This window comes from Kogia breviceps, chromosome X (genome assembly GCF_026419965.1).
Source record: "Kogia breviceps isolate mKogBre1 chromosome X, mKogBre1 haplotype 1, whole genome shotgun sequence".
NCBI classification, from domain to species: domain Eukaryota; kingdom Metazoa; phylum Chordata; class Mammalia; order Artiodactyla; family Physeteridae; genus Kogia; species Kogia breviceps.
In genome coordinates, this window is record NC_081330.1 from 27464989 (window position 1) to 27485956 (window position 20968).

At 41.0% G+C, this 20968-nt stretch overlaps 1 non-coding gene across 1 annotated transcript; it reads right to left on the reverse strand.

Moving 5' to 3' along the window:
- Positions 1-19231: 19231 nt before the first annotated feature.
- On the reverse strand, positions 19232-19303 carry TRNAE-UUC (transfer RNA glutamic acid (anticodon UUC)). Its single transcript has one exon. It is a non-coding gene; the product is annotated as a tRNA-Glu (tRNA).
- Between the last annotated feature and the right edge of the window lie 1665 nt (positions 19304-20968).

Sequence of the window (20968 nt, forward strand, 5' to 3'; positions counted from 1 at the left end):
GAAACCCTACCTTCATGCTCTAGGTCCCAGTCCCTCCTATTCCATTTCCTCAGGGACTTCACTACATCTTATTTCCCCTGTATTTCCTGCATCTCCGCCGCCCCTCCCCCCTCCTGTGCTACTGGATATTTTTTTTCTCCCAGAGGGTAAACCTGGGAGAAAGGTCCCAGAGCTGGTTCCTGACAGAGCTGGCAGCAGGGCCCAGGGTGCCCTGAAGCTTGTATTGACATGCTTGAGGCTGTTCCCTGGGCTAGAGCAGGCTTGCTGGTGGGCGGGGCCTGAGATTCTGAGGCTGGCGTCTGCCCACTGTTGGGTGGAGCTGGGTCCCAGGGTGTCTGGCCACAAGAACCTGGTGGTCCCAGATCTGCTGCATGCACTGGTGTGTGGAGCCTGCTTCTGGGCCCTCTAGTGGGCAGGGCCTTGTCTAGGGGTGGTTGTGGGCTTAGGGGATCTTAAGGCAACCTGTCTGCTAGTTGGTAGGGCTGCGTCCCCTCCCAGTTAGTTGCTTGGCCTGAGGTGTCCCAGTACTGGGCCTACAGGATGGTGGGCCTGGGCAGGACTGGGTCCTGAGGCTAATAAGCTCGAGGGAGGATTCCAAGATGGTGCTTGCCAGCACCAGTGTCCACATGGTAGAAAGAGCTCTCAGAAATGGCTGCCACCAGTGTCTATGTCCCCAGGGTTAACTGTAGTTGCCTCTTGCCTCTCCAGGAGATTCTTCAGATCAGCAGGTAGGTCTGACCCAGGCTCCTTTCAAATTACTGCTTCTGCCCCTGGGTCCTGGAGCATGTGAGATTTTGTGTGCACCCTTTAAGAGTGGAGTCTCTCTTTCCCACAGCCCTCTGGCTCTCCTGAAAGTAAGCCCCACTGGGCTTCAAAGCCAAATGTTCTGGGGGCTCATCTTCCTGGTGCAGGACCCCTGGGCTGGGGAGCCTAATTTTGGGCTCAGACCTCTCACTCCTTGGGGAGAACCTCTGCAGTTGTAATTATTCTCCCTTTTGTGTGTCGCCCACCCAAGGGTATGGGACTTGATTATATTGTGACTCTCCCCCTCCTACCCATCTTGTTGTCGTTTCTTATTTATATCTTTAATTGTAGAAGATGTTTTCTTGTAGGTTCTGGTCTTTTTCATTGATAAGTGTTCTGTAAATCATTGTAATTTTGATGTGCCCATGAGAGGAGGTGAGTTGGCCCGATCCCACTCCCGTAATTTTATTTTATTTTATTATTTTTGGCTGCGTTGGGTCTTCATTGCTGTGCACGGGCTTTCTCTAGTTGCAGCGAGTGGGGGCTACTCCTCATTGCAGTATGCGGGCTTCTCATTGCAGTGGCTTCTTTCGTTGTGGACCACAGGCTCTAGGCGCACAGGCTTCCATGGTTGTGGCACATGGGCTCAGTAGTTGTGGCTCGTGGGCTTAATTGCTCCATGGCATGTGGGATCTTCCTGGACCAGGGATCAAACCCACGTCCCCTGCATTGGCAGGTGGATTCTAACCATTGTGCCACCAGGGAAGTCCCCCACTCCTGTAATTTTAAATACTGCCTCTATCACAAGTCTAAGTATTTCCAACTTAGACATCTCTCATAAACATCAGATACATACATTTTTATTCCTTTCATATGTAGCTATTGAACACAGAGTAGAGTCATTTGACAAAAAGCAGTGAAAAAAATATTGAAAAGTATCCCATTGGTGAAATATTAAATGAAAAAAAGTAAATAAATAAGGTAATTATAAATTGTGATATGTGCTATCAAGTCAATACATAAGTTGATGTGGGAGGTAGGGACTACACAGGGGTTTCAGGTTGTCCCCTATAAATAAGGAATTAAGGGAAGGTCTCTATGAGAAAGTGACATTTGAACTGAGACCCAGAACTCCAGAGGCAAAAGGCTTGGTGTAGAAAAGCTTCAAATCTTCAAGGAATAGAAAAGATTCCAGTGTGGCGAGAGCATGATAAGTTAGGAAGGGAGTGAACGACATGATGCTGCAAACATAGACAAAAGTGTCATCTTGCATGACCTCAGAAGCAAGTATTAAGAAGACTGAATTTTATTATAGGTATGAGGAGGCAACACTGTAGTGTTTCTAGGGGCAGTAGCCTCAGTTCTGAAAAGTTTTACTCCAGATGTTGCATAGAATAGACTATAAGGCATCAAGTGTATAAACAGGGGTAACAATTTGGAAGCTGTTGCAGTTGACCAAGCAAGAAATGACTATGGGGGCTTCCCTGGCAGTGCAGTGGTGAAGAATCTGCCTGCCAAAGCAGGGGACACGGGTTCGAGCCCTGGTCCGGGAAGATCCCACATGCCACAGAGCAACTAAGCCCGTGCGCCACAACTACTGAGCCTGCGCTCTAGAGCCCGCAAGCCACACCTACTGAGCCCACGTGCCACAACTACTGAAGCCGCGTGCCTAGAGCCCGTGCTCACAAGAGAAGTCACTGCAATGAGAAGCCTGTGCACCGCAACGAAGAGTAGCCCCCGCTCACCACAATTAGAGAAAGCCCACGTGCAGCAACGAAGACCCAATGCAGCCAAAAATAAATAAATAAAATAAATTTAGTTTTAAAAAGGAATGAATTTTGAAGTGATTGGATAAGCCTCACAGAATCCAACTGAAGGAAGTACATCTGGGACTCAAAGGAGTAGAGTTAAATTATAAAGCTTCAACTGAGAATAAACAGGTGATAACTACCAAGAAAGTTTAGAAAAAAATAAATGAGTGATAACTTGTACTGCATTTATTAAGATGTGCTATAAAGCTAGGATCAAATGTTAGATGGATATAATAATAGACCAACAATTTAATGGACAACATACACACACACACTGTGTGTATTTGGTATTTAATAAAGATGTTCTTTATCCCCATAGACCCCGCTTGCCACAACTAGAGAAAGCCCGCATGCAGCAACGATGACCCAACACAGCCAGAAAGAAAGAAAGAATGAATGAATCATGATTTGGCTTAGTCTAAAGTGGTGTTAGTGGACATGGACACAGGGAGATAGATTGAGAATACATTTTGAAAGTAAAATTGACAGGTATTATAGATTGTTTGGATGGGGTTTGTAAAGATTGAGAGAAAGAAAGGAGACAAGGATGACCCCTAGTTTTTAGGCTTGAGCACTTGGGCAGATGGTGGTATCATTTCTGAGACAAAGAAGACTGGGGGAAGAAAGGAAAAGCAAGAGTACTGTTTCAGAGATGTGGTTTGTGATATCTTTTAGTGACCAGAGTAGAGATATCAAGCAGACCTTCTGGGATATACAGGTCTGGAGCACAGGGGAGAAATCAATGGCGTTTAACAACCATGGACTTGAATGAGATCCCCTAGGGAGAGGGGAGAGTAGGAAACAGAGGACTGAGTCTCAGTGCACTCTAATTTATAGACACATAGTTATAGTATAGTCAGTTATTAAAAGCACCAAAATGATTCTGTGCTAATTCCTGTTTAACCTTTAAAACCAGATAATTATGATGTATGCCATTCCAGCCATAGAAAAATATGAAAAGCTCCCCAGATCATTTTGTATAGCCTTTATAGTATCCAATGAGAAAAATATATTACCAAAAAGAATGCTATTGACCCATCTCATTTCTAAATATAGCTGCAAAGAGATTGTACCGACATCTATATGTTACTTTTGGTTAATATGTGAGAGCAATTCCTTGTTGTGAGATTCTTGTATTACATATGAAGGAGTATAATAACTCTTTTTAAAACATCTTTATTGGAGTATAACAGTTTTACAATAGTGTGTTAGTTTCTCCTTTACAACAAAGTGAATCAGTTATACATATACATATGTCCCCATATCTCTTCCCTCTTGCGTCACCCTCCCTCCCACCCTCCCTATCCCACCCCTCTAGGTGGTCATAAAGCACAGAGGTGATCTCCCTGTGCTATGCGGCAACTTCCCACTAGCTATCTAATTTACATTTGATAGTGTATATATGTCCCTGCCACTCTCTCACTTTGTCACATCTTACCCTTCCCCCTCCCCATATCCTCAAGTCCATGCTCTAGTAGGTCTGTGTTTTATTCCCGTCCTATCACTAATCTCTTCATGACATTTTTTTCCCTTAGATTCCATATATATGTGTTAGCGTACGGTATTTGTTTTTCTCCTTCTGACTTACTTCACTCTGTATGACAGACTCCAGGTCTATCCACCTCATTACAAATAACTCAATTTCATTTCTTTTTATGGCTAAGTAATATTCCATTGTATATATGTGCCACATCTTCTTTATCCATTCATCCGATGATGGACAATTAGGTTGCTTCCATTTCCTGGATATTGTAAATAGAGCTGCAATGAACATTTTGGTACATGACTCTTTTTGAATTATGGTTTTTCTCAGGGTATATGCCCAGTAGTGGGATTGCAGTGTCGTATGGTAGTTCTATTTGTAGTTTTTTAAGGAGCCTCCATACTGTTCTCCATAGTGGCTGTATCAATTTACATTCCCACCAGCAGTGCAAGAGTGTTCCCTTTTCTCCACACACTCTCCAGCATTTATTGTTTCTAGAGTTTTTGATGATGGCCAATCTGACCGGTGTGAGATGATATCTCATGGTAGTTTTGATTTGCATTTCTCTAATGATTAATGATGTTGAGCATTCTTTCATGTGTTTGTTGGCAATCTGTATATCTTCTTTGGAGAAATGTCTATTTAGTTCTTCTGCCCATTTTTGGATTGGGTTGTTCGTATTTTTGTTATTGAGCTGCATGAGTTGCTTATAAATTTTGGATATTAATCCTTTGTCAGTTGCTTCATTTGCAACTATTTTCTCCCATTCTGAGGGTTGTCTTTTGGTCTTGTTTATGGTATCCTTTGCTGTGCAAAAGCTTTTAAGTTTCATTAAGTCCCATTTGTCTATTTTTGTTTTTATTTCCATTTCTCTAGGAGATGGGTCAAAAAGGATCTTGCTGTGATTTATATCATAGAGTGTTCTGCCTATGTTTTCCTCTAAGAGATTTATAGTGTCTGGCCTTACATTTAGGTCTTTAATCCATTTTGAGTTTATTTTTGTGTGTGGTGTTAGGGAGTGTCCTAAATTCATACTTTTACATGTAGCTGTCCAGTTTTCCCAGCACCACTTATTGAAGAGGCTGTCTTTTCTCCACTGTATATCCTTCCCTCCTTTATCAAAGATAAGGTGACCATATGTGTGTGGGTTTATCTCTGGGCTTTCTATCCTGTTCCATTGATCTATATTTCTGTTTTTGTGCCAGTACCATACTGTCTTGATTACTGTAGCCTTGTGGTATAGTCTGAAGTCAGGGAGCCTGATTCCTCCAGCTCTGTTTTTCTTTTTCAAGATTGCTTTGGCTCTTTGGGATCTTTTGGGTTTCCATACAAATTGTGAAATTTTTTGTTTTAGTTTTGTGAAAAATGCCATTGGTAGTTTGATAGGGATTGCCTTGAATCTGTAGATTGCTTTGGGTGGTAGAGTCATTTTCACAATGTTGATTCTTCCAATCCAAGAACATGGTATATTTCTCCACCTATTTGTATCATCTTTAATTTCTTTCATCAGTGTCTTATAGTTTTCTGCATACAAGTCTTTTGTCTCCTTAGGTAGGTTTATTCCTAGATATTTTATTCTTTTTGTTGCAATGGTAAATGGGAGTGTTTTCTTAATTTCACTCTCAGATTTTTCATCATTAGTGTATAAGAATGCCAGAGATTTCTGTGCATTAATTTTGTATCCTGCTACTTTACCAAATTCATTGATCAGCTCTAGTAGTTTTCTGGTAGCATCTTTAGGAGTCTCTATGTATAGTATCATGTCATCTGCAAACAGTGACAGCTTTACTTCTTCTTTTCCTATTTGGATTCCTTTTATTTCTTTTTTTTCTCTGATTGCTGTGGCTAGAACTTCCAAAACTATGTTGAATAAGAGTGGTGAGAGAGGGCAACCTTGTCTTATTCCTGATCTTAGTGGAAATGGCTTCAGTTTTTTACCATTGAGAACAATGCTGGCTGTGGGTTTGTAGTATATGGCGTTTATTATGTTGAGGTAGGTTCCCTCTATGCCCACTTTCTGGAGATTTTTTATCATAAATGGGTGTTGAATTTTGTCAAAAGCTTTCTCTGCATCTATTGAGATGATCATATGGTTTTTGTCCTTCAGTTTGTTGATATGGTGTATCACGTTGATTGATTTGCATATATTGAAGAATCCTTGCATTCCTGGAATAAACCCCACTTGATCATGGTGTATGATCCTCTTAATGTGCTGTTGGATTCTGTTTGCTAGTATTTTGTTGAGGATTTTTGCATCTATGTTCATCAGTGATATTGGCCTGTAGTTTTCTTTCTTTGTGACATCTTTGTCTGGTTTTGGTGTCAGGATGATGGTGGCCTCATAGAATAAGTTTGGGAGTGTTCCTTTCTCTGCTATATTCTGGAAGAAGTTGAGAAGGATAGGTGTTAGCTCTTCTCTAAATGTTTGATAGAATTTGCCTCTGAAGCCATCTGGTCCTGGGCTTTTGTTTGTTGGAAGATTTTTAATCACAGTTTCAATTTCAGTGCTTGTGATTGGTCTGTTCATACTTTCTATTTCTTCCTGGTTCAGTCTCGGCAGCTTGTGCATTTCTAAGAATTTGTCCATTTCTTCCAGGTTGTCCATTTTATTGGCATTCAGTTGCTTGTAGTAATCTCTAATAATCTTTTGTATTTCTGCAGTGTCCGTTGTTACATCTCCTTTTTCATTTGTAATTCTATTGATTTGAGTCTTCTCCCTTTTCTTCTTGATGAGTTTGGCTAAAGGTTTATCAATTTTGTTTATGTTCTCAAAGAACCAGCTTTTAGTTTTATTGAGTGTTGCTATCATTTCCTTCATTTCTTTTTCATTTATTTCTGATCTGATCTTTATGATCTTTCCTTCTGCTAAATTTGGGGTTTTTTTGTTCTTCTTTCTCTAATTGCTTTAGGTGCAAAGTTAGGTTGTTTATTCGAGATGTTTCCTGTTTCTTAAGGTAGGATTGTATTGCTATAAACTTCCCTCTTAGAACTGCTTTTGCTGTATCCCATAGGTTTTGGGTCATCGTGTCTCCATTGTCATTTGTTTCTAAGTATTTTTTGATTTCCTCTTTGAATTCTTCAGTGATCTGTTGGTGTGTATTGTTTAGCCACCATGTGCTTGTATTTTTTACAGATTTTTTCCTGTAATTGATATCTAGTCTCATAGCATTGTGGTCGCAAAAGATACTTGATATGACTTCAGTTTTCTTAAATATACCAAGGCTTGATTTGTGACCCAAGACATGATCTATCCTGGAGAATGTTCCATAAGCACTTGAGAAGAATGTGTATTCTGTTGTTTTGGATGGAATGTCCTATAAATATCAATTAAGTCCATCTTGTGTAATGTATCACTTAAAGCTTGTGTTTCCTTATTTATTTTCATTTTGGATGATCTGTCCATTGGTGACAGTGGGGTGTTAAAGTCCCCTACTATGATTGTGTTACTGTCGATTTCCCCTTTTATGGCTGTTAGTATTTGCCTTATGTATTGAGGTGCGCCTATGTTGGGTGCATAAATATTTACAATTGTTATATCTTCTTCATGGATCGATCCCTTGATCATTATGTAGTGTCCTTCTTTGTCTCTTGTAATGGTTTTTATTTTAAAGTCTATTTTGTCTGATATGAGAATTGCTACTCCAGCTTTCTTCTGATTTCCATTTGCACGGAATATCTTTTTCCATCCCCTCACTTTCAGTCTGTATGTGTCCCTAGGTCTGAAGTGGGTCTCTTGTAGACAGCATATATATGGGTCTTGTTTTTGTATCTATTCAGCCAGTCTGTGTCTTTTGGTGGGAGCATTTAATCCATTTACATTTAAGGTAATTATCGATATGTATGTTCCTATTACCATTTACTTAATTGTTTCAGGTTGTTCTTGTAGGTCTTTTCCTTCTCTTGTGTTTCTTGCCTAGAGAAGTTCCTTTAGCATTTGTTGTAAAGCTGGTTTGGTGGTGCTGAACTCTCTCAGCTTTTGCTTGTCTGTAAAGGTTTTAATTTCTCCATCAAATCTGAATGAGATCCTTGCTGGGTAGAGTAATCTTTTTTTTTCTTTTTTTTTTTTTCTTGCGGTACGCGGGCCTCTCACTGTTGTGGCCTCTCCCGTTGAGGAGCACAGGCTCCGGACACGCAGGCTCAGCGGCCATGGCTCACGGGCCCAGCCGCTCCGCGGCATGTGGGATCTTCCCAGACCGGGGCACGAACCTGTATTCTCTGCATCAGCAGGCGGAGTCTCAACCACTGCGCCACCAGGGAAGCCCAAGAGTAATCTTTGTTGTAAGTTTTTTTCCTTCATCACTTTAAATATGTCCTGCCACTCCCTTCTGGCTTCATATTACATATGAAGGAGTATAATAACTTTTAAAAAAATTAATCTATTTAGTTTTGGCTGCATTGGTTGGGTCTTTGTTGCTGCGTGTGGGCTTTCTCTAGTTGCAGCGAGCGGGGGCTACTCTTCATTGTGGTGCACAGGCTTCTCATTGTGGTGGCTTCTCTTGTTGCGGAGCATGGGCTCTAGGTGCGCGGGCTTCAGTAGTTGTGGCTCGCGGGCTCTAGAGCGCCGGCTCAGTAGTTGTGGTGCACGGGCTTAGTTGCTCCACGGCATGTGGGATCTTCCTGGACCAGGGCTCGAACCCGTGTCCCCTATCATTGGCTGGCGGATTCTTAACCACTGCGCTACCAGGGAAGTCCTATAATAACTCTTAAAGGTGCAATGTTAAAGATGCATATTGTAATTTAAAGAGGTATATTCCACACCATAAAAAAGATGGACAGCTCCCCAGTTCATTTTGTGAAGCTAATAAATTTAATAGCCAATCAGAAAAATAGTGTACTAATTAATACTGCATAAATACACTGATCCATCTGCAAAAATTCTACACAAAATATCTGAAAAGGGACAGTATCACCATTCATATGACAGATGTTGCTGTTAATAACAGCAAATCCTACTTTCTTCCTTGCTAACAGAACCTCTACATTGCTTAGTCAGTGGTATGTGAAGCCCTGGGCAGAATCTCATGATTGGTTTAGGGGTGGGCATGTAACCCTGTGCTGGTCAGTGAGATGTATCAGGAAATTTGCTGGGGATTTCAGGGAAGGATTTTCCTTTGTGATTAGAGAGAGGACCACTGAAGTGAAAACCTTTCACCATGAGCCTACATCCTTGGGATGCCCGTATAAGGATGTGTTGTTTAGAGCTCAAGGTAACAGCAGTTACCGTGAGACCATGAATGACAGACATATGTTGTGACCATCATGTAGGGTGAACCAAATTTGGTTCTGATGTCAAGACTGATGACATCACATACACAGTAAGAGGGTATGAAAATATTTATTACTTATATAAGGGAGTTTTCTGAGGAGAACAGCCAGGCCTCCCAAGTTGGTCCAAAAATGGCTTGAGAGAGCAAGGAAAGGAGACTGGCTGGGGATTTTAACTGTAGTTAGGGTTGGGGCTGGGGTGACAGTTCCAATGTGTGGGTGGGGGCTTGTGGCTTGGAACTCTTGCCAGTACCGAAGGAGGAAGCACTGAGGCTTTCTTACTAGCTTTCCCAGATGAGGGGCACAAGGTGAGCATGAGGCTTGAAGCCTAAGGGATGTCAGCGGTAGTCAAACATCAAAAAGTGGAGTCAGACTCTTCATGATAATTCACCCCTGATGTTTGAGTGATGACAAAAGTGTACCATGCTTCATTTAAGTGAATTTGAGCTTGTTTAAATAAGCTATTATGGCACTCTGAAGCCTGAAGCCTGTAGCCTGTAAGGAAGGTGAAAGTTCCATTGAATGTCTTGTTCAAGGGCCCTGTATTGTGTATTCTGAGAAGCGAAATGAGTGTCTTAGTCACTGTCAGTAATGCCTGAATTCCAAAGGGGAAAAAGAGTGTCTTGGTAAGGTCTTCTATTGTGGTTTCAGTATATGTACAAGAATGTGTGACCTTGATTTATATTTAGGGTATCTATGAGGCAAGAATTCTTTACTCTAAAAGGGGAATCCTTGGACAAGAAATTATTGTTGCTGCCATAGGCTGGATCAGAGAGCCAGACCATTGGCAGCAGTCTTAAGAGTCTGTAAAATGGTGCAGATGGGGCTGATTTTTTTTTTTTTTTTTTTTTTTTTTTTTTTTTTTTTTTTTTGCGGTACGCATGCCTCTCACTTTTGTGGCCTCTCCCATTGCAGAGCACAGGCTCCGGATGCGCAGGCTCTGCGGCCATGGCTCACGGGCCCAGCCGCTCCGCGGCACGCGGGATCTTCCCGGACCGGGGCACGAACCCACGTCCCCTGCATCGGCAGGCGGACTCCCAAACACTGCTCCACCAGGGAAGCCCGGGGCTGATTTTTAGCCAGGGAAAACAGTGCCTAGATACATGCCTGAAGTTTGGCCAATTGTGTTGAGCCCTCTCTTATCCTTTATCAGGGGTGTCCTGGTTAAGGGATAAAAAGCAGTAGCTCTGGGCTTCCCTGGTGGCGCAGTGGTTGAGAATCCGCCTGCCGATGCAGGAGACACGGGTTCGTGCCCTGGTCCGGGAAGATCCCACATGCCGCGGAGCAACTAAGCCCGTGAGCCATGGCCGCTGAGCCTGTGCGTCCGGAGCCTGTGCTCCGCAACGGGAGAGGCCACAACAGTGAGAGGCCCGCATACCGCAAAAAAAAAAAAAAAAAAAAAAGCAGTAGCTCTCCAGTGAACTTCAGTTACATGTGGTGGTGGCAACAGCATGTGAAACGTGTACAAGCTCCCACTGCTGTTTACTCAGTTGATTCCAGGGGCTCCCCAGGTAGCAAAGGGGTCTAGTAGAGAGGCTGCCTCCTCCAGTGCCATGACATCTGGCAAGGAAATGAGGACAGGGCAGCCAGTCCTCCTGCAGATGGGATATGGAAGAGGGCCTCAGTCTGGTTCTGTCCTGCAGCAAAGGAGGTCTTGGTGGCCTTGGAAATCTTGTCGGTGCTGTTCCCATGACCCAATGCATAGTGGGCAGCTGGGTATGGAGGGTCATGGGCTCAGGGCCTGTGGGACCTCTGTTTCCAGGAAAGCCCAGGATGTAGTCAGCAATTGCAGCTCTAATGGCATACAGCACAGGGCTGAGGAGGGCAGTTTTTGCATCAGAAAGCCATAAGTGACTTGTGGCCAGTATGGGTGGTCCAGAGACTCCAGGAGGCATGAGAGAAGGTTGCTAAAGCTTCAACTGTGCAAGGAGTCTAGCTGAGGGGCACTAATGAGACTGGCTGTTGTATTGCAGTTTTGACAGAATCTAGAGCCTTTGTTGGAAGGGGCTCCATTCAAGGTGGGCTGATTTGCAAATAATTACGTTAATGGGCTAAAGTAAAATTTGTAAATGAGGAATATGTAACCTCCAGAACCCAAAAGGCCTAAAAGGTATTGGGCTTGTTTTAACATTGTGGAGGTTGAGAGGGTTAATAACTGTTTCTTGACAGTGTTAGGTACGGAGGGGCCCTCCGTTTGCCAAATAGTTTTCAGGAATTTACAGAGGTGGTGGGGTCTTGTACAACGTGTGAGGCAATGGCCCATCCCCTTTTTTGAGCTCCCTTGTGAATATTTGTATGTCCTGAATAAGTGTGCCTGGTGAATATCCTCAGAGGAAGATGTTATGAATATAAAGCCATACCTGTGCCCCTGGAGAAAGCTGGATGTAGTTAAGATCATGTTTGCAAAGACTGTGTGTGATGGCAAGACTGTTGAGGTGCTCCATAGATAGCCAGGTAAAGGTGTGTCACGTACCTTAGGAAGTGAAGGCAAACTGTGGGTGAGAGGCTTTTGAAATAGGGACTGAACCGAACGTATTAGTCAAATCTATTACAGAAAAATATTTACCATTTGCTAATTGGATGGAGTCAGTAATTTCAATAATTCTGAATATGGAGGCCTTAATGAATGGGACCACAGCATTGAAGCTGCTACAATCTACTGTGAGGCACCATTAATTCTTTCCAACTTTAAGAACAGGCCACATTTCATTTAAAGAAAGATGAAATCTTGCCATTTGCAACAACGAGGATGGACCTTGAGGGTACTATGCTGAGTGAAATAAGTCAGAAGGAAGAAAGACAAATACCATATGATTTCACTCATATGTGCAATATAACAAACAAGCAAACTAAATGAACAATCCAAAGAAAAACAAACATGTAGATACAGAGAACAGAGTAGTGGTTACTGGAGGGGAAGGGGCGAAGGTAGAGTGGGGAGGGCCGAATGGGTAAAGTGGATTAACTGTATGGTAATAGATGGAAACTAAATTTTTGGTGGTAAGCACACTGTAGGGTATATAGAAGTAGAAATATAATGTTGTACCCATGAACCTTATACAATGTTATAAGCCAATGTTACCTCAATTTTTAAAGAAACAGGCCAAATTGGATTTTTAAAGAGAGCAGCAGCGGTAACAATCACTCCTTTAAATAGGTCCTGTATAATGGCTTTCAATTCTTGAAGCCCCTATTTAAATTTACATTGGACCTTATTAGCTGTTTTAACAGGGATGGGGAGGGGAGAAGGTCCATGTGGTCCCATTTTTAAAAGCCAATTTGTAAGTGCCACAGATTTAGGTTTTTTTTACTTGAAGGATAGTTGATTTACAATGCTGTGTTAATTTCTGCTGTACAGCAAAGTGATTCAGTCATACATATACATATATTATTTTTAATATTCTCTTCCATTATGGTTTATCACAGGATATTGAATATAGTTTCCTGAGCTATGTAGTAGGACCTTGTTGTTTATCCATTCTACATATACCAGTTTGTATCCGCTAATCCCAAACTCCCAATCCTTCCCTCCCCCCTCCCTTGACAACCACAAGTATGTTCACAATGTCTGCCACAGATTTAGTTTTAACTTATTACCCATTGGGTCAGTGCATCCATGCCCCCACTATGGGATATTTTAGGGCAATGGGTGCTACCATCATGGGGAATTTAGGAAAGGCTATTTTTCTGATAGTTAAGGTGAGGCATAACTGTTCGTCTTCTATTTTATATTACAGTAACTCCCCTAAGATTAGTGGGGTTGTGTTGTTCAAATTTAGAAGGATCCTCAGGTATTACTGTAATTTGAGCCCAACTGTTGACTAAGGCCATCAAGGTTTGCCAATTGGTGCATTTCAGCAGATGTTAAAATTAATTCAGAAACTATGTTGTAGAGGTGCAAAAGCAAATCAGTATACTTTTATCTTCTTTTATTAAAATTTTTATTTATTTATTTATTTTCGGCTGCGTTGGGTCTTCATTGCTGCACGTGGGCTTTCTCTAGTTGCCTTGAGCGGGGCTACTCTTCCTTGTGGTGCACAGGCTTCTCATTGCGGTGGCTTCTCGTTGCAGAGCACGAGCTCTAGGCACGCGGGCTTCAGTAGTTGTGGCATGCAAGCTCAGTAGTTGTGGCTCGTGGGCTCTAGAGCACAGGCTCAGTAGCTGTGGCACATGGGCTTAGTTGCTCCATGGCATGTGGGATCTTCCCAGACCAGGGCTCGAACCCGTGTCCCCTGCCTTGGCAGGCAGATTCTTAACCACTGTGACACCAGGGAAGTCCCAATCTTTTTGTTTTATAAATACTTTTAGTGAATTTTGGATTTCCAATTGGCCCAAATTGTGGACCTCTGTTTCAGTATTTTATTTCCTCCCCTGTATCCAGATTCCTCCCTCCCTTCCTTCTTTCCTTCCTTCCTTGCTTCCTTGCTTTCTGTCTTTTCTTTCCTTTTTTTGTGATTACTGGATATACTTTGGCGAAGTTCTCTCTACCCTGTTTGTATTTATACATTTCTTCCTCCAGAGAGCCTCAGACAAGCATCATCAGTGTTAGGGTCTCTCCCATAGCAAGGGTTCCTTTATACAGCTTAAAGACCTCAGGCTTAAGTTGAGCTTTTTTTTTCTCAAACTGATGAGGATGATTATATTTTTTTTGGCCTGAAACATTACTGATTCTTTAAAATAATTTTTATTGAAGTATAATTGACTTACAATATTTGTTAGTTTCAGGTGTACAACACAGTGATTTGATGTTTTTATACATTACAAAATGATCACCATGGTAAGTCTAGTTAACATCTGTCACCATACAAAGTTATTACAGTATTATTGACTATATTCCCTATGTTGTACATTACATCCCCAAAGTTGACTTTGAATTTACCCTTTTGTTGTGTGCCATGAGGGTACGATGGGTGATTTTCCCTATAACCCTGAGGATCAGGATCTTTGTTGTGGCATAGGCAGCAGCAGCAACAGCAACAGCAACAGCAACAGCAAAAAAAAGCATCTTGCAGAGTCCTAGTGAGCCCTCTGCCTTTAGGTATGTGGATTCAATAATTAAAATATTCAAGTGGGACTTTCCTGGTGGTGCAGTGGTTAAGAATCCGCCTGCCAATACAGGGGACACGGGTTCGAGCCCTGGCCCGTGAGGCTCCCACATGCCGCGGAGCAACTAAGCCCGTGCGCCACAACTACTGAGCCTGCGCTCTAGAGCCCGCGAGCCACAACTACTGAGGCTGCGAGCCACAACTACTGAAGCCTGTGTGCCTAGAGCCCGTGCTCTGCAACAAGACAAGCCACTGCGATGAGAAGACTGCGCACTGCAACGAAGAGTAGCCCCCCGCTCGCCGCAACTAGAGAAAGCCCACGCATAGGAACGAAGACACAACGTAGACAAACATAAATAGATAAATCAATAAATAAAATCTTTTTAAAAAAATTCAGGTAGTAACTCCTTTTCAAATAGTGAATGATCTTCCTCCAGATGAGCAACCACCCAATGGGCCTGTATATTGCACATGACTGCTCTATAGAACAGTAGGTACTGCTGTTGAGACATACAACCAAATGACCTCTTTCCCCTGAGCCTAGCATTAGTCAAAGCTTATGCTAGAATCAAGACAGATGATTCATTCTAAGACGCACAGATAGGTCTGGGCCAAGACACAACCCAGGGTCACTTTAAGGAGGGTCCTGATCCTATACTTCTATTTCTAAATGCCAATTAATTACAGAAACTTCTGGCTTAAGCCAGTTAAGTCAATAACAGAGGCTCAGTAGGACTCAGCAAATGCAGCACAGCTCAAAGGGCAAGCTAGCCAGCAGGCATCAGAGTCAGTTAGCAAGTCAAAGCAAGAGGAGACAGACCCCTGGTGGTGGTGGTCATTGTCTCAGCATTCTGCTCACAGTACCAATTGTGGACGCCCTACAGAAACAGGATGGACCCCCACCCCAAATTTGGTTTTGATGTCAAGACTGACACATATCTAGAGGATATGAAAGGTTTATTGCTTACATAATGAGGCTTTCTGGGGCAACCAGGGCAGGCATCCCAAACTGATCTGAAATGACTTGAGAGAGCAAAGAAAGAAGACTGGCTGGGGGTTTTTATGGTGGTCAGAGGGTGGGCTGGAGTGAAGGTTCCTGTGCATGGGATGGGGCCTGGGGGGTTGAATCTATGGCTGGTGCCAAAGGAAGGAGAACCCAGGCTTTCTTATCATCTTGCCAAGATGTGAGACACAAAGGGAAGAGGGAGGGCGAAGCTTGAAAGCTGTCAGCCAGTCAAACATTGTAAAAGGGATTCGACTCTATTAGAGCATACTTCTGATGGCAGTATGGAAAAGTGAGATAACTGGGTCCTTGATGAGTTTATTCAGCCTCTCAAAAGACCTTGTAACCACCTGCTCCAGACTTCTAGTGTTGCTGAATAATTCAGTGTCTTTATGGTTGAGGCTATTTTTAATTAAGCTGTCTGTTACTTGCAGTCAAAATAATTCTGAACTGTTATAATGTCGAAGATATAATCCATTATTATCATTTTGGATATATTCAGGGAATACAAAGGTGTTTCAATATAAATAAAGCTATACTTGTAATTCATAACAATGAATTAAAGAAGAACATCATAGGGCATATTAATAATATACCTTAAATGCTTTCATAAAATCCAGTAATTGTCTCTAATAAAAACACAAGGTAAAAGAGGAATAGAAAGCACCTACTTAAAGTCTCCTTACTAAAAACTAACAACAAATATCATTCTAAAGAATGAAACACTAAAAGCATTTCCCAGATAACCAAGCATTACACAGAAATGCTATTATAATCATTATTCCACATATTCTTAGATATTCTAATAAATGCAATAAAGGAATAAAATGATTTAGCATAATAAATATTGAAAAAAGAACCGTAACTTTTTCTGGTGTGAGTATATACCCAGAAAATCCAAGAGACACTAATAAATACTAATACAATTAATAACATCATTAAGGTTGTTGGATACAAAGTAAATATTTAAAAGTTAAATTTTCTTTATAGTAGGAATAAATGGGTATAAATAGAAATGGAGGAAGTACTTCATTCACCAAAATGACTTAGATTATAAAATACTTCACGGTAGGTTTATAATGAGTTAATTTCTTTAGGTTCAGCTACATTTCCCAGAATTCCTTTTCCTTTATGTTTCCAGCTAGGGTGGGACACAAGAGAGATTATTGTGGGAGACTCGGAGAACAGAAGTGAAGCAGTAGCCATTTTGTAGCTTGATCACGTTGCTGTTTTTCTGCTGACTCACCTCATTGGCACAAGGCAGCAACTGGGTTTGGAACTGCCCCCATCTTCCCCTGGATTCTCCTTTAACTCCTCTGACTCTTGGGTCAGGTGTATAAGTTTAGTTTTGAGACAGTGTCTTGGCCTCTACTGGATGCCCATTCTATCAGGGTCGGAGGAAACGAGAAACTGACGCAGGTTTCAGTTTGTCCTTGGGAGCGCTAGCTCATGCTTGTGGGTTCCAGTTTGTTTTTGTTCTCTCTCACTTTACATCTATGTCCATCTTGCCTTCCTGACTATCTGCACCGTGGACTTCAAGTTCCAGCATCAGATGTGAAGATAACAGCCTTACAGAGATTTCTTAACTAGTTCCCACAATTCTGTAAGGTAAAATCTCTGTAACAAATCCCTTAAAAATTACACACATACACTCACATGCACACTCACATGTGTGCACATGTGCACACGTACACACACACGCACACACATACACAGTGTAGTCCTGCTACTTTGATTGAAGCCTGATTGGCATACTTTGAAATAAAATTTAACAAAAAAGGAGGTAGATTTCCGCTACTGGCCAAGGTGGTAATAGCAGGGACTGGATTTACTCTCTTATCAGAAAAAGAAAACTACACTTTTACAAATGGACAACAGATATGAAATAATAGTTTTCAAGTCACTGGACATCAAGAAATGAAGGACAGTGATCCCTAAGAAATGGGAAACAAATGAGGTGAGCCCCATGTTTGCTCAGCATGCTGTCTGGAGAGTTTCCAGGACATAGCATAAGGAGAGGGAACCAGGTGGAACCTGAAAAACTCTATGAGTTGAGGAGATGGAGTGAAGAATCTGTGGAGACTAAGGCAGCTATGGTTTGGAAGACAGAGTAAGATATATATCTATATCATCTATATATAGATATAGATACCTATCAATATATATATACATATATACATATATATAACTCCAGAGACCTGCAGAGGGTTCCCTCAAGTACTGATGTGCTCACACATGTGAAGAGACTACCCAAAGCTAAGGAATTAATCACACAAAAGGATTGGAACACAAATAGACGTGGAAATAGTGCCTGTTCCCTTTAGCCAGACTGATAAAACATGGAACATTGGATAGAATACTGAGGTTCTTGCCTAGGTAGTGGAGGATATTTAGACACAGACTGAACACTGCTCTCAATCCACCTAAAATATCATAAAAGCAAGATCCTAAAGGATTCGACTGTTTCCATGTAACTTAAGTGTTTCTGAGGAAAAAAGTTCAATAATATTTGTAGGATTACAGAAACAACTAGTACTCAACAAGTTAAAATTCTCAGTGTTGTGTAACCAATCAAAAATTTCTAGGTTGGGCTTCCCTGGTGGCACAGTGGTTGAGAGTCCACCTGCCGGTGCAGGGAACGCGCGTTCATGCCCCAGTCCAGGATGCCACGGAGCAGCTGGACTCGTGAGCCATGGCCGCTGGGCCTGCATGTCCAGAGCCTGTGCTCCGCAGTGGGAGAGGCCACGGCGGTGAGAGGCCCACATACCGAAAAAAAAAAAATTCTAGGCATGCAAGGAAGCAGGAAAACATAACTCATAATGAGATAAAAAAAATCAACCAATCAAAAGCAGCCCCCAAATAACACAGATGTTGGAATTAGCAGATAAAGGCATTAAAACAGTTACTATAACTATCAAAACAGTTATAACTCCATATCTTCAAAAGTTAAGACATGTATAATATAAAAAGACAGAAATCAAATATCTGGAGTTGAGAAATATGCAATTTGAAATAAAAATATACTGGATGGGACTAACAGTAAATTAGACATTGCACAAGAAAAAAATTAGTAAATTTGAAACTATAGCAATGGAAACTATCCAAAATGACACACTCAGAAGAAAAAACATCCAAAGAAATGAACAAAGCATCACTGAGCTGTGAGAAAACTGTATTTGTGTAATTGGAGTTCCCAAATGAAGGAGTTCCCAAATGAAGGGAGTACAGAAAATAGTTGAAAATTTCCCCAAATTTCATGAAAACTATAAACCCACAGATCTAAGAAGCTCAAAGAACCTCAAGCACACACAAAAAATTGAAGAACACTACACCAAGGCATGTATGATTTTTTTGTTTTGTTTTGTTTTTAATTTAAATAATTAATTTATTTATTTTGGCTGCACTGGGTCTTAGTTGCAGTATACGAGATCTTCATTGCAGCATGTTTTTTTAGTTGCAGCATGCATGTGGGATCTAGTTCCCCAACCAGGGATTGAACCAGGCCACCTGCATTGGAAGCACAGATTCTTACCCACTGGACCACCAGGAAAGTCCCTGTTTTGTTTTTAGTTCTTTAATATTTTATTGGACAAATATTGTGACTCTTTTGAAATATATGTTATCAACACGTCCTTTCAAATAAAGTTTTTAGATTTTGCTAACTAGAGACTCCAAGGTCTACCGTCCCTTCCTCTGCTGAGCATCATGAGGTCTCCTCTCCCTACCTGAATGTCACAAGACTTCCACCTGCTCTACCTCACATATATGATTAAAGGCATATATGATTAAGTTGCTCACAATGAGTGAGGAGAAAAAAAAAAAATATATATATATATATATATTGGCTGTGCTGCGTGGCATGTGGGAAGTGAGATCTTAGTTCCTCAACCAGGGTTTGAACCCGGGCCATGGCAGTGAAAGTGCCAAGTCCTAACCACTGGACCATCAGGGAATTCCCCAAGAAAATCTTAAAAGCAACCAGAACAAGACATAGGTTACATAAACTGATGATAGTAGATCTCATATCAGAAATAATGTAAGATGACAGAGGAGCAAAACCTTTAAAGTCTTGAAATTAAAAAATGATTATCAACCTAGAATTTTATACTGAGTGAAAATATTGTTAAAAACAAAATTCAACTGAGTAAAATTTAAAGATCTTATTGGCTTTATTCAATGATTCATGAATCGGGCAGCATCCCATCTAGTAGATAGAAAGGAGCTCTGAGGAGCTGTACAAAATGAAAGACTTTTATAAGCAGAAGGGAGCACGAACAAGGAAATTGGTTGTGGCAAGGTCACTTTCCTTTAGGGAAAGGCAGCGGTCTATCAGGAAGAAAGATGACCTCACTAGTGCTGATCAGGTAATTCCTGACTGACTGGCTTAAGATTCCATTTCTGGGAAAGCTGAAACTAATTAAGTCTCGGTTTGGTGATGCGGGGCTTAGCATAAGTGACTCCATTTGTGACCTGTTGTCTTGTTTTTAACAATATCAAGAAAGAAGGTGAAATACTTATTCAGCTATACAAAAGCTGAAATAATGCATCATTAGCTGACCCATACTATAAGAAGTGTTAAAGGAATTTCTTCAGGCAGAAGGAAAATGATAGATGGAAATATAGATTTATACAAAGGAATAAAGAGCACCGGAAATGGTTACAACAAGGAGATATACATATATATGATTTTTTATTATTTAAATATCTAAAATTTAATTGTTAAAATAATACTAACAATCTAGTGTAGGGTTTATAATATATGTAAAATAAAACGCATGACAAAAATAACATAAAGGCTAGGAGAGACGAAATGGAAATGTACTATTGTAAGGTTCTCATATAATATGTGAAATGGTATAATATCACATTAAGGTAGACTGTGATAACTTAAAAATGTATACTGTAAACTCTAAAGCAACCTTAAAATAACAAAAGAAAGCTAATGCTAATAAAAGCAACAAAAGTAAAAAAGTGAAACCATAAACAACATGGAATTAATTTAAAAAAGGAGAAAAAAGGGGCAAATACACCATTGAGGTTGCACCCCAATAAGTCAGAGATTCTCAGAGTGCATTTAAAACCAAGGCCCAGCTCTAAGTTGCCTACAAGAAACACACTTTAAATATAAAAACACAAATAGTTTAAAAGTAAAAGAATGGATTTAGCAATGATTTCTAGGATCTGACACCAAAACTGAAGGCAACAAAATTTTTAAAATATATATATTACACTATATTATATTATATTATTTGATTTTAAATCAAAATTTAAAACTTCTGTGCATGAAAGGACACAAAACAGATTGAAAAGGAATCCCCATGGAAAGGGAGAAATATTTGTAAATCATGTATCTGATAAGGGATTAATATGTAGAGGATATAATGAACTCCTACAACTGAATGATTTAAAAAAACCTGATTAAAAAATGGGCAGAAGGAGGGAGCTTCAAGAAGGCAGAAGAGTAAGACGTGGAGATCACCTTCCTCCCCACAAATACATCAGAAATACATCTACGTGTGGAACAACTCCTAAAGAACACCTACTGAACACTGGCAGAAGACCTCAGACCTCCCCAAAGGCAAGAAACTCCCCACATACCTGGGTAGGGCAAAAGAAA